The 10,293-nt window shown below is 36.3% G+C and overlaps 1 long non-coding RNA gene across 1 annotated transcript; it reads left to right on the top strand.

Annotated features, from left to right (window-relative positions):
• Positions 1 to 405: 405 nt before the first annotated feature.
• Positions 406 to 4,637, top strand: LOC145691672 (uncharacterized). Its single transcript, XR_014132485.1, has 3 exons — positions 406 to 437; positions 3,571 to 3,727; positions 4,517 to 4,637. It is a non-coding gene; the product is annotated as an uncharacterized LOC145691672 (long non-coding RNA).
• Positions 4,638 to 10,293: the final 5,656 nt, after the last annotated feature.

Below are 10,293 nucleotides of genomic sequence, written 5' to 3' on the forward strand. Positions count from 1 at the left end.
AATTCAATTTAATGGTATGTGTTTCACGGTATGTTTATTCCTAACCATTCGTATATAAAGAGTACATTATTTAATGCATTACCCATCACATAATTTACAAGGACGATTTCCGTACGTTAAGTGTGTGAAGGATTTCAGTTATTAGTATCCATATAGTTTAATCACAAAGAAACCATAATAATTACTTAGATGAAAAAACTGCAATGAGTATACTTGAAGTAGGTTACTTCCTTTGGAAAGTTACGCATCACTGCCCATACTCATATCAATTAACGCATTTATAAAACATAAATATCTTTTAAATTTCTTTGTTAATATACTGTAGATAGCAAGGACAGTTTGAACAATATATATAAATTGAAGATGAATTCGAAAACAATTAACATTTGTACCTGGAGAAAATAAGTATACAACTCTCCCTTAAAATGATCGCCAAAGTAAGTAGAAAATTTTTATAAGAACAATCTACCGTTTTATCTATGTAAAAGTAACACTTTTAATATTTCCATGTGATTTAAACAAGAAATATTTGCGCCAATAATATCAATTGAAATTAAAGTGTTTTTAAGTTTTAGTTGTATGAAACCATTTCGAAACGAAAACACTGCTTCTATGCTTTCACAAATCTTTGTCTTACACTAATATGAAGCAAGAAAGTTCACACACAGTCAGAAAATAGCAGTACCGTCTATTAGGTCATGTGAGCACTGCAACAAAGTCTCGTACCGCATAAGTACTGGAGCAAGTGATAGACACTGAAACAAGGCCTTCAAAAAAGTTAACTGAGAGACACGATCAATGCATTTAGGCCTTTCTCTCTCCCCGCAGCCCCTCCTGCTTCCTAATGCCTCGGTTTGGCTGCCCTACCTTTGGTAAATGTGCGGCCGACCTTAGGGAATCCCAGACATGTCGTCAGAACTTATATTTTCCAAAAGTGAGCACATATCTACAATCAGCAGCGTAACAACCAGAAGGATTCTTGGAGCTTAGGCAATAAAGATAATATGACTTAATCCTGAGTTTTAAATTAAGTAATGTTAGATGAAACTTACGAGTACAGTCACGATTCCAGCTATAATTTCTTGAGGAGGAGCAGGAGTAACGAAATTTGAAAGCATCAATGGCTTGTAATGGTTTGTATACCGAAAACGATACTTTTGGTTCTTTGATTTACATTACATGTCTTCAGGAAGCATGCGCACTACTCTCACGTCGTCACTGCTTGAGATATGAACATGTACAAGAATTGATGAAAATCTTTCTTGTGGAAACCTGTTTCGGATTGTTTATTAATGTTACAATCTCTTCAATGATTTACGAAAAACTAATATATAACTGAAATGTTAGAACTGTCAAGGCAAAATATTATTGTAAAATCTAACACATGGAAATGAAACTTTCTTAATGCATAAATGTTGCAATGGGAGAAAGCTTTTAACGAAACAATAGAACAAAATAACTATTTCAAGCTTGGATTGCACGGGTGACATCTTTACTCTCTCTGCCTCAACAAACTTTAGGAGTGCGATTGGAGAAACGGAAAAAAAATCTTATCAATCATTAGCAAAATTTAAAGCGGTTCAAAATGGCTTGTAATCTATAGTTTAACATTCCATTACTATAATCAAGTAGGATAAAAGACAAATGATTCATCACACTGTAAAAAATCGTTGTGTTATTTCAACGACATGCCTATGTGTTAAAACGATTTTTTTTAATATAACACAAACAAGTGGTTAGAACAATTCACTCTCCATTTGGAGTTGTGTGTCAAATGTCGGTACTTGAAATGTCACACAGCCTGTGTGTTCAATTATCACAAGCGTAGAATCTTCGGTGTTGATTTCTGCATGATTGCCAAAATTTGTTGGGCATCTAATTATAAAGGCTTATGAATTGAAGCTACAGACAAACACATTAGAAAGAAATACTTAAACAAATCCAGGTATACGCAAAATTTCAAAATGATAACCGCGCGATGTGTTTTCAATTGTTTTACATAATGTTTCTGTAGAAACCTTAACAGCACCACATGTGCTAGGCATGTGCCATTTAGGTGTTCTAAATTCATCTCCAACATTTGATGCATTTATTGCTTCTTTTTCTAAGCGATTGTGTACTAGAAGCAACAAACGCATCAACTTTATTAGATGGCAACTGGCGCCGATCATTTGAAAGTGTATATGGAAGAACTATAAAATAAAGTAAATAGACAGTCGTTATTTTGTTATAAAATTAGGTCTACATGGCGAGCAGATTTTATCTTATCCCGAACGGTTGTCGTCGAATATACGCGGCTTAAAGGAACATTCTGATTAGCAAAACTCAAAAGACTTCAACAATTTTTTCCTCTACAAGCGACGTTTTCTTCATCGCGTCCGTGGCGAAATCGGAAGAGCACGCGGCTAGTAATTGAAAGATTGGTGGTTCGTGCCCTCCCCCCGCGCCTCTGGAGTACACCTTTTTTTTACTTGTTTAAAGTGTTTTTTTTTTTAAGATTCACCATAATGTAAACACATTACACATATGGGCGATTTAACATATTTTGTGGTTCATTAACGCTTACGGCACGGCTCAATACCGGTTGTGTGTTAATGATGTAACACACCCTCTGTGTTAAACGCCAACACCGCGGGGCATGTGTTGAACTAACACCACATAGCGGTAGTCACGCTGGAAACACTGCCCTGTGTTAAAATTGAGTTGAAATGAAATTTGTGAGTTTTACGTCCCACGTTTATGCCGGTTAGGCTAAAGGAGACGGTGATAATGAGAGATAAATGAAATGGTGAATGAAGAAAGTGGGAGGAAACGGGAGAACCCTAGAAAACCTACGCACACGATGTTTGTCCACCACAAAGTTCACTTGGCGGGAGCAGCGTTTGAACCCGGGACCCCAAGCACCAGAGGTGAACGCTCTACCACTGAGCCACCGCGGCCCCGTCTAAAATTGAGTTGAGTTAACACAACCAACTTTTACTGTGTAGAGTGAATGGGTATGAAACAATTGGTGAAATGAGAATGAGGAAGAAAATGGGAAGATCTCGAGAAAACTAGGATTTCCTACGAAACAATGGTTGAGGCTTCTCGTCTCGAAAAGTGTCTCTATATTGAAAGAGTTCTGTTGCGTCTCTTAAACCGTCACTAAAATTATATCTCATTTCGTCTGCTTGGCAATCATTCTAGAAAACCCACGGTCACACGACTGTCCACCGCAAGCTTAAAAGATGTAAGTTATTCTATTTCACATTGAATATTGAAAAGAAATCAGAGAGTTTCTTTTGGCTCACCCAGCATAAACTTGCTGCAATACTAATTTATGAAATACCCAAGACTTCGAATATTGTACAAAGTGCAAAAAAGGTTAACACAATCCTAAACGTAAGCAAAACAATTTTTGGATTAAGAGATTATTGAATAACATTCTTATACATATATTTACTGATTTTTTTAAAAAAAAATAATATTCTTTCAGCATTTCCTGATATTAAGCACATTTCTAAAAACATATTTAGAATATAAAGCATTTATAGTATTTTACTATTTATTAATTTATTTGTTCTTTTTCAGTCTCTTTTAGTGTTTGTGGCAATGTTTGTTTGCATTGCCGTAGCTTTTCCTGCACCACCACAAGAAATAGCTGCCCCACAAGGAAACCCTCAGCTGTCAAAGAGTGGAGATGATCTCAAAGGAGATAACACGTTCGGATTTGGATATTCCTATTGGGGTATGTTAGATTCAATAAAATAGAATTCCTTATCAAAAAGAACACTTAAGTGATATAATTGGACATTCAATTTGATCGTAATGAGAAAGAGAAATAAAAATAAAATATATCTGCACACGTAACTTGCAGCTTAATGTGTGATTCGAGTGAATGTTATGGTTAGAATTGAACAAAGGAATTGAAACAGGACCACTCTAACGCACAGTATGGGAGTAAATTACTTGACTATGAATGAGCACAATCAAACATAAAACTTCCTACTCAAATAGTAAAAAACATTCCACTTAAGCTGTTGTCCCATGATGTGGTATTAGTTTCTTTGTTCAAGTATGGGAATTAATTTTTAGTGTATGTAAACCTACATTTTAAGATCAATTCAGAACCCACCATACTGCATTCAGTTCTTTCCTACTGGGAACCGAATCTAAGGCGCTCGCTGGTGCTAGCCGCTGGATTAGCGAAGAAAGTTGTACATTTGTAAAAGTAGCTTCAAAGTACATTAAAATCGAATTTCGAAGATTAATGAGTTCTGTACTTCTCGGAAACTTATCAGAAAAAGTTATGTTGTAAGATTTAAAGGAATCTCTAAATATTGCTTTTGTTTAATAGAAACATAGGCCTAATGTTGAATATAAAGTAACTTCTACCACAAACGAATATAGAAAATTTCAATTAAATATAGGTTGGTTTAAATTAGAATTAATGAAAACTATATCGTGCGAAGAATATTATTAGGTCTATATTAAAATTTAGATTCGGAATTAAAAGTCTAATTTATTCTTTTTCTAGGATTTCCTTGGTTCTGGGGCTAAATATCAGGAAGCAGCACCCGATAAGGATAACGTGATTAGAGCAGTTCTTCCGGAGGACAGAGAACACTAAATCTTTTCGTTTAAAATATATAGTAGCAGTTTTGTAGTTTCGTTTCCTGTAAATAGAACTAAGTATGTATTTGCTTTATTCAATAAAATAAATGCATTTTTAAAAAATACTGTTTTATTCCTATTCAAATATTGATAAATTGATATCAATATATTATTATGTAAGTAGTCAAATTTCAAACAAAATCACCATCATTTATATGTCTGTTTAAAGAGTGTAAAAGGTCAATCCTATTTCAAGAGTACACATTTGCAATCGTCATTGCTATCAACAGTTTGCTTCCTCACTAGAAATATTTTTTTTACACAAGTGTCTACATCCCTTTGCCACGAGTAAAGCCTCGTTCTCAAGGACGTCTTCTGGAACGAATGCAACGCACGTGTCGTCTTCAAAGTTTCTACTTTTTTATTTTCTCGCTTTCATTGCAAATTGGCTGATCCGAATGCATACGGAAATAACTTCCATGTCGCTCACTGAATACATGAATATTTTTGAAGGAAGTATATTCTTTTTTGCTGAAATATATTTCAAAACACCGTCGTCGGAAGAACTTTTGCAAACAGTGGGGAATTTAACTCATTTTTTTTTTCAGTTTCGACCAGAAAACTGTGATTGCAGAAATCTCTTAATGGAAAAATTGATTATGAAATAATGGAAAGATGACCCAAACAACCTTTTAAACTATTTCGTATATCTTCTAACAAATTCGACACGTTACTGTCCTTTGGGTCTCTTAATTGAGAAAAATAGACGTAAGAAATAATATCAATCGCTTCAACAGTTAATATTTACGTTAAGAGTTATGAATGAAATTCGCAACAGGCACATCTTCAATTTGTATCACGAAGTGAGATGTACATTCACAGAGATGTCTATGTACATTCTATAGAATATTAATAAGCCACCGAGAATAAAAAAAACATTTCGAACCAGGTTCCTAAGAGATGTAAATAATACTGACGTTTAGTACGAGCCCCATTCTCTTGAAGGAAGCCGGTCATCCAAACGGACATGCTCTTCTGGATAGTGACTCATAGTAGATGGTACACACTCTAATCTCCAATAACCAACGCTAGCGTATAGCGAGAACTATAAAGTCTTTAGATCGAGGAATATAAAAGAAATTAATTGCAATCGAGTGAGGGAGGAAATTTCGCAAGGCAACTCCATACAACCGAGAAATCAAGTTCATATTTATAGGATGGAAGCGTCTGATACACCGATGGACACTCGTCGGCACTAACTCCACCATCAGTGTACTTATCATTAGTGTACAGAGTGTAAGAACTAAGAGAAAACAATGGAGAGTCGGTTGAAAATTAGTTTTCTGCAAGCAGAATATGTGAGAGATCAGAGACCTGTTGCTTGTATTCCTGAAGATGCTGGTTAAGGTCTAAATACTCCATTGAAGTAGACCATCTTGGAAAGATCAACGTTTAAGGAGAATCTTGTCTCATGAAAACTATACTGTCCACTCCATATCCATTAGTTCTTCTCCCACTATATTGAATTTCAGTGAAATCGAAGACGGTTTTAGAACGGATGGGTAGTTTGCTATCCTCTGATTGTGAGCTATGACACTTTCATTCAGATTGTTGCGTATATGTTGAAAGAGAAGTGGTAAGGACAGTTCTGAATGGTACACTCAAATGGCGATTAACGGCAAATGTGCTTTACCAATCAATTCTGAAGCATATTCGGGAATGTATTGCAACCGAATTAGCTTTAGGAAGGTGGGTGCACCATCGCCAGGCACTGAAAATTCCCGTACACTTGGGCGAAATTTCCACTACCGTCTACAGTATCACTTCTCCAAAATGAGATCAACTCAGAAGTATAGGTCTTATGGCAACCATCTTACTATATATTGGTCCTATTCGTGAAGACAAAGTGCAACAAAAAAAGAAATTCCAATATTGTTGCTGTTGGAATGAACATTCTTTCATTCGTTTTTGATCTGAAATGACTTTGGAGAGATAAATAAATATTGTCACTTCAGGAGGGTAGTGAGAGCGAAACACACATTTAATCAAATACTTAGTGAGAGTGAACCCATTGTTATAGCGCTTTTATGATTTGAAGTTTTGCTCCCAAGCCATCTTATATCATAGCTGACGGTACTGGAGAACGAGAGATGCAAATATAATGAAGAAGAGATACAGTCACATGTGGACATTAAGAATTGGAGACAAAATGATTGGATAGCATCCATATTCTGTCGCAAATTTTAATTTTGTAAGTAGACATGTAAATCTCACCCGGACCCTAGAACATTTCACTACCAATTCTTGAGTTGAAGTCGAGAACTCAGTTGAGAGCATCAGATGATAACGATGGGAGAGAAAAATCTTAAGATATGGGAAACGAAGAATGAAAAGTTTTTAACAACCTGGACAAGATTCGATCCATGAACTTCACGATTACCAAGTAACGTCTTTACTCACTTTAGTATTTATTATACTGTCACTATTATTACATGGGAAAATTGCAAAGATACGAAATAGGAGTAATCTAGAAGCGACAACTGGTAAGAAATGTCTGGGTGTGGTTCTGAGTGAACCGACTCGTATGAACGATGATGATGGTAATGCATCACAAGGAAAAATTATCAATCACAACTCATTACCTCCTTGGCCTTCCCGACAGGTAGGACAGAGCTGCTTGCAAAAAGGAACTTAAAGATGTTCTTTCTAGCTCGGCTGGAAAATATGTGCGGCGTTCCCTTTCTAAAAAGTGAAAATATAAGCATTTATCATTTCACGGCATGAAACGATGAACATATAACAATGTGGTACCAACTAACCAAAGGACCGTATTGTATTTGGCTCTAGGGTAATACTGAAATGCAGGAAAGAATAGGAGATCTACGTAAAATAAAGGAACAGGAGTAGGACAGATCAAACTCAATATACGAAGGAGGAGATTCCAAATAATATCGGCATCAGAACATGACGTGTAGCGATGTTGTAGTGTGTCGGAGTGGCCACAATGCTGGTAGGTAAGGTGTGGCACGTCCAAAAAGACGACTGTTTTTTTGATAGATTGTTTCCGTCAGAAACTTGCGACTTTAAGGTCTACAATGTAGAGCTCTGCCAACGACAACACACTGGACATTGTTTTAAAAAAGACCAAAAAAGATTATTCACTAACTTATTGTCCATTGTTTGAACTCCAAGAAATAATAATATTTCTTGGCGATAATGTGAATACAAAAGTAAAGCTTTGTGATTCTACACAATTTCCTTTTCTCGGATGACGGGATAATTAAAATGAAACTTCTATTGTTGAAAAGAAAATAAAACGTATGTCTTTCGGATAGATCTGAGGATCCCAAGAACTTGAGCTCACGGTGTTATTGATTACACCATCAAGACCGGCTTGCAATGACAGCGACATTGAAATTAGACAAATAATTGAATGACAAACCTACATTCAATGATTTGTCTAAAGAGTCCAAGCACTTTACGTAGCATTGTATTTTTTTCCTTGTTTCGCTTTTATTGCATTCGCTGTTGTGTTTTTCGTACAATGCACGAAAAAGCAAATACATTTTTCGCTACGATGCCCAGAATACTGTTTTAACTGATCAGCAAATAGGAAGCTACTGGCGAAATGATATGGGGTAATGTGTAGTATTTTATTTGCAAAGCAGCAAGAGGCCAGATACCATCCCGTGGATTGTTTGACATATAGTACTGACCTACATGCATAATGCAACAATTGACGAATGTTTGAAACCAACTTGTTAATACAAAATGCACCCCAACCCTTATACGTTCGCAACTCAAATTTACTGCAATGGCGGACTGATCAAATTATTTCAAATTATGTTGGCAATTTTGTTTACAGCCAACCGTCCAATAACTTTTTTACAAAGAAAACGAACAAACAAATGACGTGAATGTACTGTTTGCCTGTGCTCATTTTATGTCATTTTTACTTTATTGGTGAGACCACTGGACGCGAGGCCAATTACATCTCAGTCAGGTATGTTGGTAAGATATCTAAAATGCGTGGTAATTGAACACGCTTGCATACTGTCGTTGTTGAATAGGACACTTCCGAATACTGCATTGTAATTTTTCTGCACTGAAATGACGGATTTCTGCATTACGTTGCAGCTCTGTTCAAGAATGATGTCTTTTTTGAGAAAAAAAAACAAGCGATACTACTCTGAGTTATAACCCAAGTACGCCGACCAGGATTCACGTGGTTTAACCACTACACTACACTCATGTTATGTTGAGTTGCGACAAGCTTCGTGCCATATTATGAACTTATGATCGTGATTTGTACATAGTGATTGATGATAATTCTGTTCCTTTACTACTGTTGCGGTTTCTTTTTCTCGCAGAATCATTCAGTGCTCTATCAGAACGTGTGTGTAGTATGATAAAATAGCTAACATAAAATTGCTAACAAGGTGATTGTATTACATGTTATGAATATAAGAGTCCAATAAACATAAAGTGATCCCTCGCTGTTTGTTATATGTAATATAATTTTGTGGGCATCTTCACACAAAACAAAGCAATAAATTTGCAAATAGTGAACACGGTTGTCTAACCAAATCTTGGAAATAATTGGTGGAAATAATTGAACAAGGACACTCTGAAGTAGTTATTTCATAGTCGTGTGGTTAGAGCGGCTGCCTCAAATTCTTAAGATACTTGGTTTGATTCAGGTCTTGGGTCAATCTGCTTTTTTTCTAATCGTCAGACGTTTCTGACATTGGTCATGTTCGTAAGCGAGGCAAATATTACACGTTTCCACGTGAATTGCAATTGTGAGGTAACAGGTCGTGTGATTATGTTTGTGGGAAAGTAGTACGCTATTTTTGACAATTTATAACCAATATTAAATGTGTAGCGAAGTGTGGTAATGGCGTTTTGGAAAACTTGATTCCCACGCAGCAGTCCTGCGTTCGCGTCCCGTCAAGAGCGAACTTCTTTTTATTCTTATACCCTTTCTGCAATTGGATGGTGAAATTCCATTTGTTTTTACTGTGATGCGCATTTCTGTCTCATGAAACTCAATGGAGACGGATTAGGAAGTATGTATCCAGAAGTGCTTTTTCAGAAACGTAACGTAAGCAAAATTGGGAATAAGCACACCTTGAATCACAGAATACTTAATGTAAAATGAAATCTTGCAGGTTTACGTCCAATGATTATGCCGAGTACGGTAAGGGAGACGGTGATGATGAAAATAATGATAACTTGGAATCAAACGGGTGGAGGGAAACGGGAGAACCCTAAGAAAACCCACACAATGGTGTTCGTCTACTACAAAGACCACTTGGCGAGAGATGGGATCCAACAAGGGAGCCCACTTACAAGAGGTGATCGCTCTATTATTGAGCCACAGCGGCCCCGCAATATTTAATGTAAAACAGCTATTATTTACGCACATTGTATAACTACAGTAAATACGTTAAATACTACAGTAAGTTATGTAAGTAAATCTAATGTGTTTTGACACGTATTTGGAAGACCGAAATTGTTTTGCAAATCCAGAGTGGGAGCCAACTTCAACCTCTTGCCCCCGCTGTGGTAAGCCATGGTCCAACTTTCTTTCCCTTTATTTATGCTAATTCCGTAGGCAGGCCCAAGCTCTTGAAGTGTTGTTGCTTCCCAGATTCTTGTTATTGATTATTATACTAATTCACTACAAATTTTGCACTT

Source organism: Thermobia domestica, chromosome 8, assembly GCF_964235325.1.
Source record: "Thermobia domestica chromosome 8, izTheDome1.hap1.1, whole genome shotgun sequence".
Lineage (NCBI taxonomy): Eukaryota > Metazoa > Arthropoda > Insecta > Zygentoma > Lepismatidae > Thermobia > Thermobia domestica.